The following is a 5,045-nucleotide window of genomic DNA, read 5'->3' on the forward strand; positions in this document are numbered from 1 at the left end:
ACCTAAGTAATTTGTAACACAAACCTTTACTAAGGTCTGTTTATCCTAAAATAGAAGAGAAGGGACCCCACATCTCTAAGTGTCCCCCTTTTCTTGATGAATGCTGCTCTGGTTCAGAGCTATAGCTGAAGGCTGAGTCCCCAGATGAATTGTAGGTCCTGCAAAGTAGGTTCTCAAGCTATTACGAAGAGCATGACTGGATGAAGCAAAGGGAAGCCCTGAAAACAGTGGGCCTGGGGCAGGGGCACTTCTAGAGAAAGCAGTCCAGGCAGGAAGTCTGGGGGCTCCCGCCAAGAGCAGCTTAGCCATTTCAGTTTGCCTAGATGACCTCAGCTGCAGGACATTCACACAATCCGTTCCCTCTGCCTGGAATTCTCTCTTTGCTTTTTTATCCTTCATGCTCATTATCTTTCACATCCTCAAAGAAGCCGTCTCTGATAATTCCATTCAAAATAAATGGTCCTGTCACTCCCCCACTCCCAATTATTCTCTGTAATAGCCCATTCTTTATTCCTACCATCACTTACCATAATTTGCAATTACCTTATTTACATGTTAACTTCTTTCTGATCTTCCCCACTACTTCAGAGGGGCAGGAACCATATCTGTCTCATCTATCACCATAAACTCCAGGAGCTGATTATAAACAAGGTCTGGTAAGCAGTCAATTCCATCAAGACTTGTGGAATGAGGGTGAATAGGCTGAAAACTGTGAGTGGACATACTGGCCTTTCCCTCTCCCACCTACTTTGACACCACTCCTCATCACTTCACTCTGCACCCTTACCCTTGGAAGGGAATAGCTGAGCTACTGCTCTTGGGCAAGCGACACACCTGCTTTCAGCACCTGTCACTGTCCTCCACGAATTTTCCCCCATTTCACCACCTCCAGTCTTTATCACAAAGCACTCACACCTTTGGGGCAGGAAGGCGGAACCAAGTACAAATGAGTGACCTGAACAGAGCAGACAAATGGCTCAGAATACCCACTTATGTATTTTTAAAGGGGACCAGCTTTGGAACTTCAGAATCTTCATTCCTAGAAAGGAAAACAGAATGCAATTAAGTGATTCATACTACAGGGGGCAATGGTTTTCTTTAAGCTAGAGCCAGCAGCATTAGCCATTGTACACAGAATCTCTGACCCAATTCCCTGAATGACACCAAAGGTTTGAACCAATTAATCCACAACTGAGATCACAGCTGGAGATAAGTGATGGCAGAGAGAAGGAACCATCTCACATCCCAGCTGTAGGCAATCCATAGTCCTATTGACTTCAGCAAGAAAAGGGCATAGTTGGGAGGCTTGAATGTGTTCTTACCCCACAGAGCCCTAGGAAAGTAAAACTAACAACGAGGGATAACTTCAAAGTGGCAAATGGTGAAATTTAATGAGGAAACCAGACTTGCACAATCATTAAAGCAGCAGAATCTCCCAGAAGGCAATTCCTAGAAATAAAATGCCAAGCATAGTGTAAGTCATCAGAAAGCCTCTGGAGCTGGAATTTCCAGCTTGACAGAAACCATCTACTTAGTGTTCTAAGAGAAAAGTACAGCATCATCCCAATTTCTTTTACTTGTGTTGTTTCTGAGATTCAGAATTAATTATTCAACTAAATAATTACTCCAAAACTCACTTGACATTTTTAGCTCTGTGACTCTGGATAAATTACTTGACTTCTCTTACTCTCTGTATTATGTAGAAGGGAAAATTGTAGTACTTGCCTCATGTTGTATAAAGATTAAATAAATAGTAATGTATTTAAGTGCTTAATACAGTGTCTGACTATTGTTAAATGCTAGACAAGTGTTGAAAACCAATTTATCTTTGCAGATGTTTATATGGCTACAGCAAACACGTTCACGATGAAGTTTGCACCTACCTCTACTACATCGTATCCTCATGCCAGTTTGCTTTCCCACTTTCATCCTAGAGCAACCTCAGAGCAAGGACTCGGTCTTTTCCTCTGTGAATCCCAGTGTAAGCGACTTATCTAACAAATAATAAGCATCCAATAAGTATTTGTGATGAATAAATAAATAAATAAATAAAGATGTATTTATCTGATGTTATAAAATGAATAATACACAGTCCTTGCCCTTGAAGAGCTTATAGTCCAGTGGGGGAGACAGACACTAAACAAACTCCCATCATGTGGCTGACTAGAGTTCTAAAAGAGAAATGGAAACACTGGTGTTAGAATTTATCCGGCTTGGGGAATGAGGGAAGGAGGTGATACATAAGCCAACCTCAGAGAAGGAGGGGGATTTCACAAGTAAAGGTTGGATTCAAGAAGGTGGCATCTAAACTGAGTTTTGAAGGATGAGTAGGAGTTAGCCAGGTGAAGAAAGTAGAGAGGGCTCACCAGGCAGATGAAATAACATGTGTGTACTTCAGGATCTTGTTTGGAGTGGGTGTGTATATGTGTATGTGTGTGCGAAAGACATTTTGACATCATACTGCAAGTTCCTGTAGGACAGGAGTTAGCAATTTTTTTTTCTATAAATGGCTACATAGTAAATATTTCCAGTGTTGTGAGCCATCCAATGTATCACAACTACTCACTTCTGTCATTGTAGCAAGAAATCAGTCATAGACAATATGTAGACAAATGATGTGGGGAGATTTAGCCTGTGGAGGGCTGGATTTGAACCATGGGCCCTAGTTTGCCAACCCTCCAGCTTCCCAAGAACACTGAGCATGAAGGTGCCCAACCCACAGGGCCTTCCCATTATCAGACTTGCTCTTTGCATGGGTTATCAATTGATGTGTTATTAATTAGCTTGAAATAATCAATATCTATCACAGTTTCTTTTTTTTTAAGTAGGCTCCATGCTGGAGCCCAACATGGAACTTGAACTCACAACCTTGAGATTAATACCTGAGCTGAGATCAAGAGTTGGACATTTAACCAACTGAGTGACCCAGGCGCCCGTCTATCACAGTTTCTATAGGTAAGGAAGAGTTTGGGAAGTCTGGCTCAGGATCTCTTATGAGATTGTGGTCAAGATATTAACTGGGGCTACAGTTAGCCAGAGGCTCTACTGGCGCTAGAAAATATGCTTTTGAGGTGGTTCACTCCCTTGGCTGACAAGTGGGTGCTGGCTTTGGCCTCGGTTCCTCCTCCCAGAGGCTCTTCCACATGGTTGCTTCAGTGTCCTCACAACATGGTGGCTGGCTTCCCCCAGAGACAAGGTGGAAGCCAGGACTTGCCCTAGAAAATCACACACTGCCATTTTTGCCATATTTTATTGGTCATACAAACACGGACTCAATGCAGGGAGAGATGTTAGGCAAGATATAAACACCAGGGGGCAAGGATTAGTGGAGGCCATTTTGAATATGGCTACCACACCCTTTCTTCATATCCACAGTGCAATGCACCTCACTCTTGTCTCTATCTTCTCTCCCCTATCTCAGCCAAATATTCTCATGGAAACTTAAAAGAATCTAAATGTCCCATATCCCTCACATTGACCATAAAAAATCAATGAGAAGACCTGAAGAACATGAAGGACCTGAAAAACATGAAAGGGACTGGGTACAAACAGAGGAAGCTCATCTCTGAAACTCTTCCTCAAGGAAAAGGCTTATCACACAGAGCCATTAATTGCTCCCTATCAGTAAATTGACCCCAGTCTTCTGCATCCCAGCTTCCTCTCTTGCCTAAAGATGAGCTACACTAGGCAGCCAGTTTCTTCACCCTGTACCTTCCATAAATGAAGTAGAATCCAGAAACTGCTGAAAACTTTACTTAAAAACACAGCCTACTCTTCCCTAAACAAATCCAGTGGGGGCTATTTGAGGAAACAAGCTAAAGCAACTCCATTTCTAACAAGCTATTTGGAACTTAGGATTCTAACATTTTTAAATTGATTAGATTTTACCCTTCTTTCCAGCCTCCAAATTCATCCAGAACCCCTTCCCCCAGCACACCTGAAAATAGTCTTCCTGCTTCTGCTTTCAGATATCACAGGTCCTTTTTGGCTGGGCAAGGGCTGGGGAGAAACAAGGTGACATCTCTTCAGAGTTCTCTTCACCTGGTGCACAAAGACTCTGTGTTTTGTGGCTGGGGGGAAAGAGAGCTTTATTTATTTTGGTTGTCCAGGTAATAAGAGACAGTAGAGAAAGAAGTGAAAGTGACAGAGGGGGACATGAGTTTTAGGACCCAACTCCAACCATTGAACTGTCTCTGACACTCTATACCCAAGTAGATGAGGACCAGTAGCTGAGAGGGACATATCATTGGGAGAGACAGAGGACTCCAGCCAGAAGTATTGTTTCTTGGGGACTCAGATGACAAACTGCAGCACAGATGTGGGACCATTCTCCACAGCTCTCAAAACCCAGCAACACAGAGGCCTTGAGCCTACAGACTAGGGTGCATTGTGAGGAAGCCCCATTGGCAAAGATATTGGTGGTCTCACCATTAGTATAGTTGGCGAGGCTGAATAAATAGTGTTGGGAGCTGAGACTTTGCCAAGAGGGAAGCCATGGTATGTGACAGGTGCATGTACCTTATCCACTAGGTTGTTGGTAGAGGCAGGCACTCTATGGGGACTCCTGGAAATGATCTGAACACCTCTGGATGAGAGAGATTAAATCCTATATTTTGACATGTGGAAGCCTATGGTCATATCTTGGGGGTATTAATATAAATGTGACCTCAATATAGGAGTTAAGAGTATGGATGTTGGAGCCATTCTACCTGAGTTTGAGTCACAGTGTAGCCCTGGGAAAGTTACTGAACCTCTCTCTGAGTGTTATTTTTCTTCAGTTATAACTTGGAGATAATATATTTATTTTATTTATTTATTTTTTAAGTAGTTTATTGTCAAATTAGTTTCCATGCAACACCCAGTGCTCTTCCTCACAAGTGCCCTCCTCCATCGCCTCCACCTCTTTCGCCCCCTCCCCCTTCAGCCCTCAGTTCGTTTTCAGTATTCAATAGTCTCTCAAGTTTTGCGTCCCTCTCTCTCCGCAATTCTTTCCCTCTTCCCCTCCCCCTGGTCCTCCATTAGGTTTCTCCTGTTTTCCTGTTGGA

General features: G+C 43.1%; 1 long non-coding RNA gene across 1 annotated transcript; it reads right to left on the reverse strand.

Moving 5' to 3' along the window:
• Window positions 1-987: 987 nt before the first annotated feature.
• On the reverse strand, window positions 988-4,054 carry LOC115299582. The gene is made up of 3 exons (XR_003912249.1): window positions 3,938-4,054; window positions 1,884-1,994; window positions 988-1,039 (listed from the first exon to the last, which is right to left on the reverse strand). It is a non-coding gene; the product is annotated as an uncharacterized LOC115299582 (long non-coding RNA).
• Between the last annotated feature and the right edge of the window lie 991 nt (window positions 4,055-5,045).

The sequence above is a fragment of the Suricata suricatta genome, chromosome 8 (genome assembly GCF_006229205.1).
Source record: "Suricata suricatta isolate VVHF042 chromosome 8, meerkat_22Aug2017_6uvM2_HiC, whole genome shotgun sequence".
Taxonomy (NCBI): Eukaryota; Metazoa; Chordata; class Mammalia; order Carnivora; family Herpestidae; genus Suricata; species Suricata suricatta.